This window comes from Kogia breviceps, chromosome 4 (genome assembly GCF_026419965.1).
Source record: "Kogia breviceps isolate mKogBre1 chromosome 4, mKogBre1 haplotype 1, whole genome shotgun sequence".
Lineage (NCBI taxonomy): Eukaryota > Metazoa > Chordata > Mammalia > Artiodactyla > Physeteridae > Kogia > Kogia breviceps.
In genome coordinates this window covers 44,501,691-44,519,908 of record NC_081313.1, presented here as the reverse complement: position 1 = coordinate 44,519,908, position 18,218 = coordinate 44,501,691, and the positions used below count along the sequence as shown (strand labels likewise).

Genomic DNA, 18,218 nt, shown 5'->3' with positions numbered 1-18,218 from the left:
TGTGCTTTATATAAATGATTATTTATATAACCACAAAAAATAAGAGGTTACTTTCCCTTTGTGTGTTCAGATGAACTCAGAGAGATGAAGGGACTTGTTTGAGGTCACACAGAGCTATTAAGATGCTGAGCTCAAATTTAAACCCAGGTCTGTCTTACTCTAAAGCCTAGAATTTTCATTATGTGATCCCTAAATAGTAGGTAAACACAGCTTGCATTAGTATTGCTTCTGACCAAGAGAGCTCAGAAATGTTGTACGAAAGAGCCAGTATTTGAGCAGAATCTTAGAGGATGGAGACCTCTGGAAGATGGGGAAGGGCATCCCAGGCAGAAAGAACTATCTAAGCAACTAACAAAGGCCTGACCGTATTTAGCATGGGCCAGACGTGGAGGTCTGGGCCCATCAGAGGGAACTGAAACATGGGCCTTCAAAAGAAGTGCCACCTAGTCCCCTCAACCAGGAAACCTACTCAACCCACTGAACCAACCTTAGTCACCGGGGACAGACACAAAAAACAATAGGAACTACGAACCTGCAGCCTGCAAAAAGGAGACCCCAAACACAGTAAGATAAGCAAAATGAAAAGACAGAAAAACACACAGCAGATGAAGGAGCAAGGTAAAAACCCACCAGACCTAACAAATGAAGAGGAAAGGCAGTCTACCTGAAAAAGAATTCAGAATAATGATAGTAAAGATGATCCAAAATATTTGAAATACAATAGAAAAAAATGCAGGAAACATTTAACAAGGACCTAGAAAAAATAAAGAGGAAGCAAGCAACGATGAGCAACACAATAAATGAAATTAAAAATACTCTAGATGGGATCAATAGCAGAATAACTGAGGCAGAAGAACGGATAAGTGATCTGGAAGACAAAGGAGTGGAAATAACTACTGCAGAGCAGAATAAAGAAAAAAGAATGAAAAGAACTGAGGACAGTCTCAGAGACCTCTGCAACAACATTAAACACAGCAACATTCGAATTATAGGGGTCCCAGAAGAAGAAGAGAAAAAGAAAGGAACTGAGGAAATATTTAAAGAGATTAGAGTTCAAAACTGCCCTAATATGGGAAAAGAAATAGGTAATCAAGTCCAGGAAGCACAGAGAGTCCCATACAGTATAAAGGAGAAACACACCAAGACACATATTAATCAAACTATCAAAAATTAAATACAAAGAAAACATATTAAAAGCAGCAAGGGAAAAACAACAAATAACACACAAGGGAATCCCTATAAGGTTAACAGGTGATCTTTCACCAGAAACTCTGCAAGCCAGAAGGGAGTGGCAGGACATATTTAAAGTGATGAAAGAGAAAAACCTACAATCAAGATTACTCTACGCAGCAAGGATCTCATTCAGATTTGATGGAGAAATTAAAACCTTTACAGACAAGCAAAAGCTGAGAGAGTTCAGCACCACCAAACCAGCATTGCAACAAATGCTAAAGGAACTTCTCTAGGCAAGAAACACAAGAGAAGGAAAAGACCTACAAGAACAAACCCAAAACAATTAAGTAAATGGTAATAGGAACATACATATCAATAATTACCTTAAATGTAAATGGATTAAATGCTCCCACCAAAAGACACAGACTGGCTGAATGGATACAAAAACAAGACCCATATATATGCTCTCTCTACAAGAGACCCACAGACCTAGGGACACATACAGACTGAAAGTGAGGGGATGGAGAAAGATATTCCATGCAAATGGAAATCAGAAGAAAGCTGGAGTAGCAATTCTCATATCAGACAAAATAGACTTTAAAATAAAGACTATTACAAGAGACAAAGAAGGACACTACATAATGATCAAGGGATTGATCCATGAAGAAGATATAACAATTGTAAATATTTATGCACAAACATAGGAGTAACTCAATACATAAGGCAAATACTAAAAGTCATAAAAGGAGAAATCAACAGTAACACAATCATAGCAGGGGACTTTAACACCCCACTTTCACCAATGGACAGATCATCCAAAATGAAAATAAATAAGGAAACACGTTTTAAATGATACATTAAACAAGATGGACATAATTGATATTTATAGGACATTCCATCCAAAAACAACAGAATACACATTTTTCTCAAGTGCTCATGGAACATTCTCCAGGATAGATCATATCTTGGGTCACAAATCTAGCCTTGGCGAATTTAAGAAAACTGAAATCGTATCAAGTATCTTTTTCAACCACAACCCTATGAGACTAGATATCAATTACAGGAAAAGATCTGTAAAAAATACAAACACATGGAGGCTAAACAATACACTACTTAATAACGAAGTGATCACTGAAGAAATCATGAAGGAAATAAAAAAATACCTAGAAACAAATGACAATGGAGACATGATGACCCAAAACTTATGGGATGCAGCAAAAGCAGTTCTAAAAGGGAAGTTTATAGAAATACAATCTTACCTTAAGAAACAGGAAACATCTCGAATAAACCACCTAACTGTGCACCTAAAGCAATTAGAGAAAGAAGAACAAAAAAACCCAGAAGGAAAGAAATCATAAAGATCAGATCAGAAATAAATGAAAAAGAAATTAAAGAAATGATAGCAAAGATCAATAAAACTAAAAGCTCGTTCTTTGAGAAGACAAACAAAATTGATAAACCATTAGCCACACTCATCAAGAAAAAAAGGGAGGGCTTCGCTGGTGGTGCAGTGGTTGAGAATCCGCCTGCCGATGCAGGGGACATGGGTTCGTGCCCTGGTCCGGGAAGATCCCACATGCCGCAGAGCAACTAAGTCCGTGAGCCATGGCCGCCAGGCCTGCACGTCCGGAGCCTGTGCTCCGCAATGGGAGAGGCCACAACAGTGAGAGGCCCGCATACCGCAAAAAAAAAAAAAAAAAAAAAAGGGGAGAAGACTCAAATCAATAGAATTAGAAATGAAAAAGGAGAAGTAACAACTGACACTGCAGAAATACAAAGGATCATGAGAGAGTACTACAAGCAACTCTATGCCAATAAAATGGACAACCTGGAAGAAATGGACAAATTCTTAGAAATGCACAACCTGCCAAGACTGAACCAGGAAGAAATAGAAAATATGAAGAGACCAACCACAAGCACTGAAATTGAAACTGTGATTAAAAATCTTCCAACAAACAAAAACCCAGACCAGATGGCTTCACAGGTGAATTCTATCAAACATTTAGAGAGGAGCTAACACCTATCCTTCTCAAAGTCTTCCAAAATATAGCAGACGGTGAAACACTCCCAAACTCATTCATGAGGCCACCATCACCCTGATGCCAAAACCAGACAAAGACGTCACAAAGAAAGAAAATTACAGGCCAATATCACTGATGAACATACATGCAAAAATCCTCAACAAAATATTAGCAAACAGAATCCAACAGCACATTAAAAGGATCATACACTATGATCAAGTGGGGTTTATTCCAGGAATGCAAGGATTCTTCAATATACACAAATCAATCAATGTGAGACACTATATCAACAAACTGAGGGAGAAAAACCGTATGATCATCTTAATAGATGCAGAGAAAGCTTTTGACAAAATTCAACACCCATTTATGATAAAAACCCTCCAGAAAGTAGGCATAGAGGGAACTTTCCTCAACATAATAAGGGCCATATATGACAAACCAACAGCCAACATCATCCTCAATGGTGAAAAACTGAAACCATTTCCACTAAGATCAGGAACAAGACAAGGTTGCCCACTCTCACCACTATTGTTCAACATAGTTTTGGAAGTTCTAGCCACAGCAATCAGAGAAGAAAAAGAAATAAAAGGAATTCAAATCGGAAAAGAAGAAGTAAAGCTGTCACTGTTTGCAGATGACATGATACTATACATAGAGAATCCTAAGGGTGCTACCAGAAAACTACTAGAGCTAATCAATGAATTTGGTAAAGTAGCATGATACAAAATTAATGCACAGAAATCTCTGGCATTCTTATACACTAATGATGAAAAATCTGAGAGGGAAATTAAGAAAACATTCCCATTTACCACTGCAACAAAAAGAATAAAATATCTAGGAATAAACCTACCTAAGGAGACAAAAGACCTGTATGCAGAAAATTATAAGACACTGATGAAAGAAATTAAAGATGATACAAATAGATGGAGAGATATACCATGTTCTTGGATTGGAGGAATCAATCTTATGAAAATGACTCTACTACCCAAAGCAATCTACAGATTCAATGCAATCCCTATAAAACTAACACTGGCATTTTTTACAGAAGTAATACAAAACATTTCACAATTTGTATGGAAACACAACAGACCCCGAATAGCCAAAGCAATCTTGAGAAAGAAAAACGGAGCTGGAAGAATCAGGCTCCCTGACTTCAGACTATACTACAAAGCTACAGTAATCAAGACAGGATGGTACTGGCACAAAAACAGAAATATAGATCAGTGGAACAGGAAAGAAAGCCCAGAGATAAACTCATGCACATATGGTCACCTTATCTTTGATAAAGGAGGCAAGAATATACAGTGGAGAAAAGACAGACTCTTCAATAAGTGGTGCTGGGAAAACTGGACAGCTACATGTAAAAGAATGAAATTAGAACACTCCCTAACACCATACACAAAAATAAACTCAAAATGGATTAAAGGCCTAAATGTGAGGCCAGACACTGTCAATTCTTAGAGGAAAACTTAGGCAGAACACTCTATGACATAAATCACAGCAAGATCCTTTTTGACCCACCTCCTATAGAAATGGAAATAAAAACAAAAATAAACAAATGGGACCTAATGAAACTTAAAAGCTTTTGCACAGCAAAGGAAACCATAAACAAGACGAAAAGACAACCCTCAGAATGGGAGAAAATAGTTGCAAATGAAGCAACTGACAAAAGATTTATCTCCAAAATTTACAAGCAGCTCATGCAGCTCAACATTAATAAAACAAAAAACCCAATCCAAAAATGGGCAGAAGACCTAAATAGACATTTCTCCAAGGAAGATATACAGATTGCCAACAAACACATGAAAGAATGATCAACATCATTAATCATTAGAGAAATGCAAATCAAAACTACAATGGGATATCATCTCACACCGGTCAGAATGGCCATCATCAAAAAATCTAGAAACAATAAATGCTGGAGAGGGTGTGGAGAAAAGGGAACACTCTTGCACTGCTGGTGGGAATGTCAATTGATGCAGCCACTATGGAGAACAGTATGGAGGTTCCTTAAAAAACTACAAATAGAATTACCATAGGACCCAGCAATCCCACTACTGGGTATATACCCTGAGAAAACCATAATTCAAAAAGAGTCATGTACCAAAATGTCCACTGCAGCTCTATTTACTATAGCCAGGACATGGAAGCAACCTAAGTGTCCATCAACAGATGAATGGATAAAGAAGATGTGGCACATATATACAATGGAATATTACTCAGCCATTAAAAGAAATGAAACTGAGTTATTTGTAATGAGGTGCATAGACCTGGAGTCTGTCATACAGAGTGAAGTAAGTCAGAAGGATAAAAACAAATACCGTATGCTAACATATATATATGGAATCTAAGGGAAAAAAATGTCATGAAGAGATTAGTGGTAGGATGGGAATAAAACACAGACCTACTAGAGCATGGACTTGAGGATATGGGGAGGGGGAAGAGTAAGCTGGGACGAAGTGAGAGAGTGGCAGGGACATATATACACTACCAAAAGTAGGGTGGATAGCTAGTGGGAAGCAGCCGCATAGCACAGGGAGATCAGCTAGGTGGTTTGTGACCACCTAGAGGGGTGGGATAGGGAGGGTGGGAGGGAGGGAGATGCAAGAGGGAAGAGATATGGGAACATATGTATATGTATAACTGATTCACTTTGTTATAAAGCAGAAACTAACACACCATTGTAAAACAATTATACTGCAATAAAAATGTTAAAAAAAACCAAAGTACTCTAGAAAAAAAAAAAAGAAGTGCCACAGCCAAATGAACATAAAAAAGAATAAAATAATGCAATTTGCAACAACATGAATGGATCTAGAGATTATCATACTGAGTGAAGTAATTCAGACAGAGAAAGACAAGTATCATTGATATCACTTATATGTGGAATCTAAAAAATAATACAGGGCTTCCCTGGTGGCACAGTGGTTGGGAGTCTGCCTGCTGATGCAGGGGACGCAGGTTCGTGCCCCGGTCCGGGAAGATCCCACATGCTGCGGAGCGGCTGGGCCCGTGAGCCGTGGCCGCTGAGCCTGCGCGTCCGGAGCCTGTGCTCCGCAACGGGAGAGGCCACAGCAGTGAGAGGACCATGTACCACAAAAAAAATTAAAATAAATAAATATAAAAAATAATACAAATGAATCTATATACAAAACAGAAACAGATTCACAGACATAGAAAACAAACTTATGTTTACCAAAGGGGAAAGGTGGGGGTAGAGGAGAGATAAATTAGGAGTTTCAGATTAACAGATACACACGACTATATATAAAATAGATAAATATCAATAACAAGGACCTACTGTACAGCACAGGGAACTATATTCAATATCTTTTAATAACATATAATGGAAAAGAATCTGAAAAAGAATATACATATATACATATATATACACATATATAACTGAAGCACTTTGCTGTACACCTGAAACATTGTAAATCAACTATACTTCAATAAGAAAAAAAACAAAAAACAAAAAACTGCCACAGCTACCACCAGAGAGTCATGGGATGTTGAAACTTGAATGTAACTCTTTCTGTTGCCCTGGAATTTTGGCAGAGATGCAAAGGCCAAGAACAAAATAGCAGATACCACATTATCTGCAAAGTCTAAAGTAGGGTGCTAAACTATCTCAAAAAGATTAGAAGAGAACTGGCTCCAAGCCAGTGCTACCAGGATCAGGTGATCACTTCCTCCAGCTATATAAAAGATTGAGGTTGAAAAAAATCAAAAGAGAAAATTTCTTTGGAAAAAGATGCCGAGTCTTTTACTTCTCCTTGGATGAAGGTAGGGAAGAGCTGCAGCCTCACTTCAAACTTAGCCTAACAGGTTGAAAAGTGACTAATGGGAGAGCTTGACATTCATCTCCAGTATTCTGGGGGACATGGGGACTGGTGTTTGGGGGTTTAGAAAACATTTAAAGGTGAAAGACCAAACAGTGAAAAAGAGGGAAGAAAGACTTTGCTCTTTCATAACAAAGAAAAGGAGAGCTGTGTGGGATGGCAGTGTTTCTTCATCTATGACTGGCAAAGGGGTTTTACTTCCCTGTTTCTAGATGTGAATCCCATGGGGGAAAATAAAACATTCTGTCTCAATCCAAAACAGACCCTCTCCAAGAGGACACCATGTTCCCCATAGTGAAGTGGCCCTTGAGAAGCTCAAGGGATGCGGTAGACAATTGAAAGTGACCAGCGACTGATAATTATTACTCATAAAATTTACTGCATCCTGAGATCATGATCAAAGGAGCTCCAAGGATCCCACAAATGTATCCCCCAAAGAAAAATTCAACAGTCATGAGTCCCTCATCCAGAGGGGAGAAACACAGGTGACGACTAGACTAGCCTCACTTACCTTCTCTCTACTTGCTAACTGCCCTTTCTGATACCTCCATGGCCAAGACCTCCTTTAAAACTGGACTGAACTCTTTAATTCTTGAAACTAACTGGAGTCTTTTTATTATTTAAGAGTCACTGGGAAAGCTATTTCATCCAGGCATGGAGAACAAGGGCTTTACGCAGTCTACATTAAGGAGTGGGTAAGAAAGCGTAAAGTTGCTCTCGGGCTTGTATTCTACTGAGACCAGCTAATAGAATAAAAAATCAATTGGAATTGTGGCAGTAACAATAATAACAATAATCATAAGTCCATGCAAATTCTTAACCTGCCATATATTCTTCCTCATCTTTTGGCCTAGTCTCTTCATCAAGCATGTGGGCTCTGGGTTTGATTTTTGTCCCCAGTCTCTTCTCTTGTTATGTTCTAGAACCCGGTGTGCCACACAGACTTTTCTCTTTCATCACCTCTCAAACTGGTTTGGTTTTGCCACATCAATACTAATGTTGACTTCTTGAATGGTACGAAGCAGAAAGTGTTTTTAGGTGGGGGGATAATCTGTGATCAAATCTGAAAACTAGGTTGGGTGCTTATTTTGAAGGGATATGAATGGCATGGTAATAAGTTCAAACTTTTGTTTTCCTTTGCAGAGATTCTGAACGCTTTTAATTTGAGCAATGATATCATCATATTCTGGGATTTTCATCTTTAATCATTTTGGGCAGAAATTGTGATGAATAGATTGAATAAGGAAGAAACTAGAAATAGGAAAACCAATGAAGAGGTAATCCTGAAATAAATAATCTATAGAATTAGTGAGAGAAGAATTAAAATTCTCCAATGACCCATCTAAAGACAGGTACTGAAGTGCAGTAAGCATGTAAACAGTGAAGGGACAGACTGATAAATCAGGTGGGATAATCATCTGGAAATAAATACAGATTTTGATGTGAGCTGCAGACTATGTATTGATTGACAAATTAGTATTCTAGTGCTTGTAACTATCACAAATTTCATTTTCATGCATTATTCTGGAATCCTGGATTATAAATTTCAATGAGATTTTCTGTCTCGTGGACTTAATTCAGACTGTATGTATCTTCCTGCAAGGTTAGGAAAAGAGAAAATGGCTTCATGTCTCCTAACTATCTGCTGTCCTTAGACCAAAAGGAAAGCATCTTCCCCTCTCCTTCCCAAGTACTTTTAAATCTAAATGGCAAATATGTATTTAATGAATCAGTCTTTTTTTTTTATTAAGCGAAAAGCTATTTGTATTTTACTCCCAGCCCCACCTGGAATGATTCTTTATTTTACATTAGCTTTAACTTTGGTCTTATTATTTTCACAAACATTTTCGAAACTTCTTTGAAAATAACGTTAAATGCTTGAGCCAAGTGCAAGCCAAGTGCAATTTCCTAGGAAACATCAAAGGAAAAGCTGGACTTACTGAGAACAATTTTCCATTGTAATACCCCAAAGTAACAATAACATTTTTGTGAGAGAAAGAGCACAAGAATATTCTGTGCCAATTTATATACCCTGCTTTCTCCTGTAATTAATGTGCCATTCGTTCCTGCTTCAGTCCCTAAGAGCCATCTGATCACACACTCAACACCTTTTCACCTTGTTTCTCCAGACACAAATGCCGGAGGGTTCAGCTTAGCACCTATTTTATTTTGGACATACTCTGTCTTTTTATTCTTTCCAAATCTCCATATTTATCATCAGTCTTTGTTAGGATCATTTCCTTGTAAATTCAGGGAGTAATTAAAAGACTAGTACTAACATTGATATTAACACCATTTACTGATTGCCTATCAAATGCCAGGTATCATGTTCAGGATTTTCCTACACTATCTCAATTTATCTGCACAATCAACCCAGGATATAGAAATAGTATTTCCATTTTACAAATGATAAAACAAGCTCAAAGAGATTTAGTAATCTGCCCAAGGTCCTACAACTAGTGAGAAACCTAGCCGGGATTAAATCCAAACTAGGACTCTGAAGTACTGAGCTATTTTGCCTCGCTTACCTACAGAAATCACCAGGATTTTCTGTACTTATGGTGCCGATCTGAGATAAATTCAAGTGTCTGGGCTGAAACTGTTCACTCCTAATAAGGATTTTATTAAATGATTCCATAAATTAGACAAGAAAAGTTTTGGAAACTTATTTGTGAGAAGAAAAATGTTGCTACACTTTGAAGAAAAAGTCATTTGCGTTAGAATCTTGAAAACAACCCCAAAGTAACCTAGAGAGGCAGTTCTGAGGTGAGACTGATCCACCCAAACTGAGACACAGGTGTGACCTAGCTAAGGTTACGGACTGCAGTCTACCCCAACTCTCTGAGCCAGTTCATAGGATATAGGTTATTAATGCTAGGTAGTCAATTTCTAATTCTTATTATTTAAAGCAAATTAAATCAACACTACAGACTATTCTTTCTCTAGTGATAAAATGCTACTTAGTATACTAAACCTTTCTGCTACAGCATTGCATGGGGCACAGCAGGATAAGAAAATCAACAGGTAATTCACCCCATCAGGTTAGTACTAACTTTCAACATTCGTTCCCACTAGATATTTTCTGCTCGGCTAAAGATATTATAACATTAACTAATTTGAGCTTTATAGCCTATGCCAAGCTCTATTTTATTCACTGATGCATGAGTTTGAGAAGCCAGAAACCTTCCAAAAGTTAAGAACAGAAATCAATGGGAGAACGAAGGCACCAGATAACCTAAGCACTGAAGTGCCACTCCTGAATCCTGTGAGTCAGTCATACCTTCCATCTTTGAAATCAGAGCAATAATTAGCTCATTGACTGGGCGTTGGAAACACTAAATCCCCTTCCTGACACTGACTCATTTTGTGTCCTGCACTAGTCACATAACCTTGTTGAACCTCAGTTTCTTCACTTGTAAAATGGAAATAATAATATGTATGGTACAGGGGTGTTGTGGAGTTTAATAATACTTTGAGATGATCAGATGAAAGGTGTACTTGAAATTTACAACATTAATTATTATTTTTATTGTACATAACCATTTCAAAATACAAGAAGCTATTGGATGTTGTTTTACCATCACTTAACATATATTATAGCACAAGCCTGTTTCTGAAAACCATGCTCTTATGGTCGATATGACTTGCTCATTCATAGATTATTCCCAAAGAAATCGAATTGGGAATAATATGCAAAATAGGATAACTAACAGGAATAGGGAAAGGCATAACAGATAAGTATTGGCTTGACCAGTTATAGTAGACACACCTGACAGCAGAAGGGATGTTTGAAGGAAACAAAGATATAGCTTGATTTCAAAACAATATAATGGTGCTTGTATCTGAAGTGTGCTTTTCTTCTTAGAAACTCAAAGCAATTTACCAATATTATCTCTGTAACCTGCAAAAGGAAGACAGCAAAGAGGAGTCCAATTTAAAGATGAATAGATGGAGACTTAGTGACTAAATGGCTTGCCCAAAGTCACAGAGTCCATTGCTAGCAGGAGGATTTAGACTGTCCTTTTCCTGGACTAGGTCAGAGTTTGCTAGAGATCGGGGCTGAGACTAGAACTCAGATGTTTTGTATCTAATAATTGTCTGATGTTACCTCTCCTCAAATAAATGGGTATAGTCTGAGGATAAAGCCATCTTACAAAAGAATCCTCTGCAATATCTAAATAAAAGCTCCATTAATGCTTAGAGGTTCTTAGCGAGGTTGAGTAGGTCTCTCCTAGTTTAACAGTACCCTGTAAAGCATACTTCTTATTCCACTGTTTAATTACTGCAATTTCTATTTCCATCAGTGATGGTGCATATTTCAAAGGAGTTTTATTTTTTAAGGTGCATTTCAGGACACTGGAGAAAAAATAGTCTCCTGCAGAGGGTGATTGAACTTTAGAACATGTTTAGTAAGTCATTTATTTCATATCAGGAAATTTTCAAAATGTTTGATTCCAGCCTAAGTCTCAGGATGCATCAGTATGTACTCACCTCAGATAATTCAGACCTTAAAACTCTCTTTCCACATATGTCTACTTTTTGGCTTCATAAACATCCTAAATACAATTTTCACCCAAACTTACAAGATATAGAATGCGGGAGAAATACCATTGATATTAGACTTGAGCATCTTAGAATATCTGAGACCACTCAACTGTCAAAAATGCCATTATCAGTTTTTATTTTATGTTAACTTGACCAGCGTTATTAGCAGAAGGCTTTTATGTAATTAGGATCCATCACTTTGCTTATTAATAACACTTTGATGATATTTCTGCATATTGGGCAAGTATTTCTCACTAATGTGATATTTTAAAGTTTAAGGCATTCCACCCTGCTCTTTCTTTTACTAAAGGCATACTGGAAATTGTTTCCTGTAGAGACTCAGAAAATACATAAACTATAAAGACAATGGATGAAAAAAGAGGGGAAGCATAAAGTGCCAACTTATTGAAAACCAACCAGAAAAACGGTATATGAAAAACTTCTCTAATATGATCAAACACACTTGTTTGAGAAAAAAATTAATTGATGAGGGATTTGATAAGGTCTAAGAAATTGTCACATTAAGGATGTGTTTACACACTTGCAAGTTGATGCAAATAATAACTCTTATAATTCCTTCTTTTTTTTTTTTTTTTTTTTTTTGCGGGCCTCTCACTGTTGTGGCCTCTCCCGTTGTGGAGCACAGGCTCCGGACGCACAGGCCTAGCGGCCATGGCTCACGGGCTTAGTTGCTCCGCGGCATGTGGGACCTTCCCGGACCGGGGCACGAACCCGTGTCTCCTGCATCAGCAGACGGATTCTCAACCACTGCGCCACCAGGGAAGCCCTCCTTCTATTTAATTATGATTTAATTGACATTTATTGTTGAATAAACCTGTGAATAAAATTGTGTTGAGTGGCAATGTCTTTCACCAGGAATCAGTTACAAACTTTGAATCTTCTTTTTTCATTTCTTTTCCTTTCTTTGTTTAGCAACTAGATCAAAAATTGTTGTTGTCTTTCATCTAGAACAGTCTTACAGTCCCATTTTACTTCAACAGTTGACAACAGTTGGTTGTCTGTGACTCACTCCAATTGGATTCACAAGATTCTGATTAATTAGTGGGGCAAGTTTCTACCCTGCATTATTTATCTCACAACCTCCAGCTTCAAGACTTGTATCAACTCTCTGGGCCAACCAATACAACACACAGAAACTTGTAAAGAGTTCTTTTCAAATAAACTCAGCTTCAAAATAAACCAGCACCCACGCTAGTCTGCAACAGTTCTTCCTCTAATGCCCAGACACATCATCAAACAGTGTAGTTATGATATAACCCAGAGTTAATAATCCAATAGCTTGATTTCCCTGCAGATAAGTAAAGAGTATCTTCATGTGGCTTGGATTTTCCCAGCAATATTCAGGAACCTAGGAAAGGTGTAGCACTGTAGGCTTTTAAAACAATGTTTCTGTGGATAAATTTTCTTGGCCAAAAGGATAAGAATTAATTGCCAAACACTAAGAATCTTCCTTCCCTCTGCCAATTGGCATTGCTTTGGATTTCTCTGTAACAATGTCCATACCAGTTAGATTTCCTTCCCACTCATAATTCCATCTCGGGGTAATGGAAGGGAGAAGAATGGCAATGCTTATATCTGCAACGGAAGAATATTATACTTGTGGAGAGACCCAACTTAAAAACACAACTTATAGGAGAAAAACTAGATGACATTGGGTATGGTGGTGATTTTTTTAGATATAACATCATAGTCATGATTCATGAAAGAAATAATAAGCTGGATTCATTAAAATTTAAAACTTCTACTCTGCAAAAACAGTGAGAAAATAAGCCACACACTGGGAGAAAATATTTGCAATAGACACATCTGAAAACTGTTATCCAAAATATACAAAGAACTTTTAAAACTCAACAATAAGAAAACAGAGAACCCAATTGAAAAATGGCCCAAATACCTCAACAGACACCTCACCAAAGAAAATATACAGATGGCAAATAAGCATATGAAAAGATGCTCTGCATCATACATCATCAGGGAAATGCAAATTAAAACAATGAGGTACCACTAAGACTTATTAGGACAGCAAAATCCGGAACACTGACAACACCAAATGATAGGATGTGGAGCAACAGGAATGCTCATTCACTGCTCATGGGAATAAAAAATGGTATAGCCACTTTGGAAGACAGTTTTGCAGTTTCTTGTAAAACTAAATATATCTTACCAGAAAAGCCAGCAATTATGGCTCCTTGGTATTTACCAAAGGAGCTGAAAACTTATATCTACATAAAAACCTACATACAGATGTGTCTAGCAGTTTTATTCATAACTGCCAAAACTTGGAAGCAGTTAATATGTCCTTCAACAGGTAAATGGATAATTTAACTGTGGTACATTTCATTCTAGATAAAGGAATATTATTCAGTGCTAAAAAGAAATAAGCTATAAAGCCATGAAAAAGAGGGAACTGAAACGCATATTACTAAACAGAAGAATCCAATTTTAAAAGGCTATATACTGTATGATTCCAACCATATGACATCCTGGAAAAGGCAAAACTATGGAGACAGTAAAAAGGTCAGTGGTTTCCAGGGCTTGTGGGTAAAGGGAGGGATGCCTAGGCAGAGCACAGGGGATCTTTAGGGCATCAAAAATACTCTCTATGCTACTATAATGAGGAATACATGTCAATACACATTTTGTTTAAACCCATAAAATGTACACCACCAATACTGAACCCTAAGGTAAACTACAGACTTCAGGTGCTTAGGATGTGTCAATGTAGGTTCATCAGTTGCATTGTTGTATTTGTATGCGCTGCTCTGGTGAGGGATATTAATGATAGGGGAGGAGGTGCACGTGTGGAGGAATGGAGTACATGGAAAATCTCCGTACCTTCCTCTCAATTTTGCTGTGAACCTAAAACTGTTCTGAAGAAAACAAAAGTCTTTCAAAACATACACATGCACACACATTCATGTGTATGTACACTTATCCAGTTTAAAGTTAGAGAAACCAGTCGTTGAGAGCAGCATATATAAAAGCCAGAACTCAGTCCACAGTTATGATGGTAAGAAACCAAAAAGTGCCGTGCTAGATAAAATCAGCACAAGCATGCTGCTGTGATGGTAAAATCCTATATGAAACATGATGTTCTGTTTTATTTACCTGCCTGAAAAAGTTACCCCAATATAATTTTAAGGGCCCTCATGTAAAGTCTTAAACATGATCTGTTCTACCTGCAAAATGTTGCATGGACTGCTTCTGGGAGCTACAGCTAAGATATTTAAAAGTTATAAGTCAAGATATCTCTCCTTGCAGGTGATGAAACCTACCATATTGTAGTGTAAGGAGCCAGGGGCACAGTTGGAATGTGTTTCCATTAAAGAACAATGGTGGATTCCATCCTGGTGGGACCACAGCATGCCCTACAGAAGGGCATCCTTGGCTCCAGCCCTTGTAGAGTCAATACGGCCTCCCCAGGTCTCTTGGATAAAGTTACATAAAGCTTCATTCTTAGTGTTTCTCTCATTTCTTTAGTTTTCAAACATGAATAAGGCCAGAGTCACAGCATGACTGCCTCTTTAGTTACAAACGTCCCCTTCCTGTTGAGGAGACTGCTTAGTGGTGCAGGCTGGAGATCACACCCAGGTCTACACTAACTCAGCAACTCAAATCCCAAGCAGAAGGAATCACAGGCCAACCTCTCCTCACTCCCTGTAAATCTGCGTCGGCTCAGCTGGGTGTCCGGAGGACTGAGTCATGTAATTACCCCATGGGAAACAGCCCCACAAGGTGGTACTGCATTTAAATACCATGAACGGATCCTGTAAGCTCCATTATTTATTTTAATAAAACATGGTTGTGCTTATTTAGTGTTTGTATTTGTTTTAACAGTAATCAAAATTATATGGACTCTAATTTTCAATGAATGCATCTTAATCATACAGAAAGGTATAATTAATTGGTTAGTCAAGGAAGCCTTCAGTTCTCACACACATTCTGCCCCTCTTGTCTCCCTCATTTCCTCCCACTCTGCTATTTTAGGCCATGAAAGCATTTAAATTATTTTAGGATTTTTTTTTTCTCTCAGCAAATATCAACTGGGACTTTTATGGTCCTCCTACAAAGTGAGAACAAAGGATTGACCATTCTATCATTTGTACTCAATTAAACATCTTAATATGAAGCTCTCTTGTAAATGTCCGTTTAGGTTTATCAAATTCAAAATGACAAAGCTTACAGCTCATTCCATCCAAACACTGCAGAGGCTTCTTCTAAGACCCGTTGCTGCATGTGTGCATGATTTACTGTTACGTGGGTAGGAGCTTTCACTTGCTGAGGACTTCTTGGCTTAGATATTAAATCATGATCAGACACACACCCTGAGTGACATTTTTCTCTTCTTAATTCCCACATAAAACTCCCACTGAAGTGATGAAGAAGACTCATGTGTGGGGGGGAGACTGACTTGGTATTTGCAAAGGTTCTTAACCAACAAGGAGGAATTGCATTTTGTCTGCTCACAATGCATCAATGCATGTAATAATCTCCCCTCCTGGCACTGACAACCCAATTTCAGCTCAGCAACTAGAATGATAAGTATTGCACATGCTCCAGAATACAGGCATTCAGCCTCTATTAAAAGCCTTTGGTTTTTCTAGAATTTAACAGCACAACTCTATTAACATAGAGTTAATATGTTAAGCTCAATATGGCAAAATCCTAAGCAGCTTGAAAACTCAGTGGTAGGAGTTGAAGTCAGCCTGCCCAGCTGACAAGTGACTCAATACTGAAGTTTAATTGTCTCTGCTGTTTGCCAGTAACTGGAAGTAGGTACTTATCTAGGCCTTACCATGCTGGTTCACCAACATTTTTCAGTTGGGAAAGTAACTTCGTGAACTACAGTGGCTGTGCGAGATGAAAATAGGTGTATTATCGTTGGCATTTTGGACAAGCCTTTGGCATTTTATTGCCCTGGTATGGCACTCAAGAGCATTATACTGTGTGTGGAAAGATCAGCCAAGATGATGAAATGTTGGCCTTCCTCCAAAATTTCAAGTGGTTTACACCCAGTATCGACTAGGAAGGCATTTGTTCACATATAGGTTGACACTCTCAGCTTAGAAAAGCCTGGGAACTTACCTTCTTTCACTCACTCACACTCCTATACACGTTTACAAATACAAAGCTTAATGTCTAAAACACTGTTTCCAACAGGAGTATAAATCATGAACTAATCTCAGACTAAAAATTAGTGATTTATGTGATTGAATAAGATTCAACATTTAAATTTTTAGTCATGAAACACTGGAGGTTTTGCAATATGAGTACCAATGTATTTTTAGTTAAACTCTCAATTTTTCTGTTCTGTCATTAATATTTTAGAACAAATAAAAGCCACAGGTAATCACCACAAATTATTTTACTCTTTCCACCAACGCTCTCTCCCCACAAGCTCCCTACCGAAACAGTAATAGGTAGAAGAATGACTATGTGTTTTACCCCCTTTATTTCTCTCCCCTCCCAAGAACTGACTAAGAACAGGGAAAGAAACCAGCAGTGAATGGGAGGAGCCATGAGATAATTGATCACCTGAATAATCAAGAATAAGCGGTACTCCTCAGAAGGAAACAGCTTTCCTGTGGTGAAGGAGGATGCTTTGTTCTACACAACACTTCTTGATTAGAAGGACCTCTGTTCTATGAAACAATCAGCCTGACAACCCATTAAATGTTACAGTATTGGGGACCACTTCAGGCTATCAGCAGCTTTGGGCAAACCACTTGACATTTGGGAGTTTCAATTTCTTCACCAGTAAAGGACTCAGTTTATTTATTTTTAAGTACCCTAATATACCTGAATTCTTTATCACAACCTTTGGACTGCCATTTATACAATGACTTTGCTATTGCACTTCACTGGAAGAATTGGAGAATAAAATTCTCACATTTTCCTCTTTGATTATCTACTTTTGGGAAAATGTCTTATTTGCAAATCCATTGGTGAAGCAAAGATGGTGCTTATGCCTCCTTATGCCCTTTTCAGAAGGAGAAATGCACTTTCTTTCCAGTCTTTCCACACTACTGAGTTCTCTTATGGCTTTTAGGATTAGCACAGAATATCTGTAATATCAGAAATACATAGAAATGTATTTACCACCACCAATACGTGACTGGATAGCACTGTCATTCCCTACCATTCCACCTCTTTGCAGCTTTTTAAGATGGCATGGCCCTATAGAAACAACCATATATTATGTTTTGAGGTGGTTTTTTTTTAGTGTGAAGGAAGTCAGGAAGATAATTCTTAGTCTTTACCAACCTAGAAATGCCTTGATGTTCCTTGCTGTGTTCAAGGCTCATGAAGGGAAAAATTGCTTCTATACTAATGGACAAGGAAAGAATATATCTACCTACTCTACCTCAGCCTCATTCACAAATAATTCATGACCATCTAACTACTTTTCAAAGCAGTCTTCTTCTTTAACCTTACATTATATTTATCGTACCATTAAACAATGGCCATCTGGATCCTTTGGAGTCCTGATAAGACATTCTTATCTCCTATCCCCAAAGTCTTAACATATTCAGAATAAATCATATTTCTAATAAGGAAAGAAAATTCATTGCAGGAGACTATTACCATAAGGAGTTGGTCCCTCAGCACCAAGGAT

General features: G+C 37.8%; 2 long non-coding RNA genes across 2 annotated transcripts in view; one reads left to right on the top strand and one right to left on the bottom strand.

The window, feature by feature from the left end:
* Nucleotides 1-18,218, bottom strand: part of LOC136793999 (uncharacterized) — a 176,868-nt gene that overhangs the window by 53,022 nt on the left and 105,628 nt on the right. The gene's annotated exons all lie outside the window — the stretch shown is intronic.
* Nucleotides 6,915-8,482, top strand: LOC136794160 (uncharacterized). Its single transcript, XR_010840526.1, has 4 exons — nt 6,915-6,980; nt 7,662-7,731; nt 7,960-8,050; nt 8,180-8,482. It is a non-coding gene; the product is annotated as an uncharacterized lncRNA (long non-coding RNA).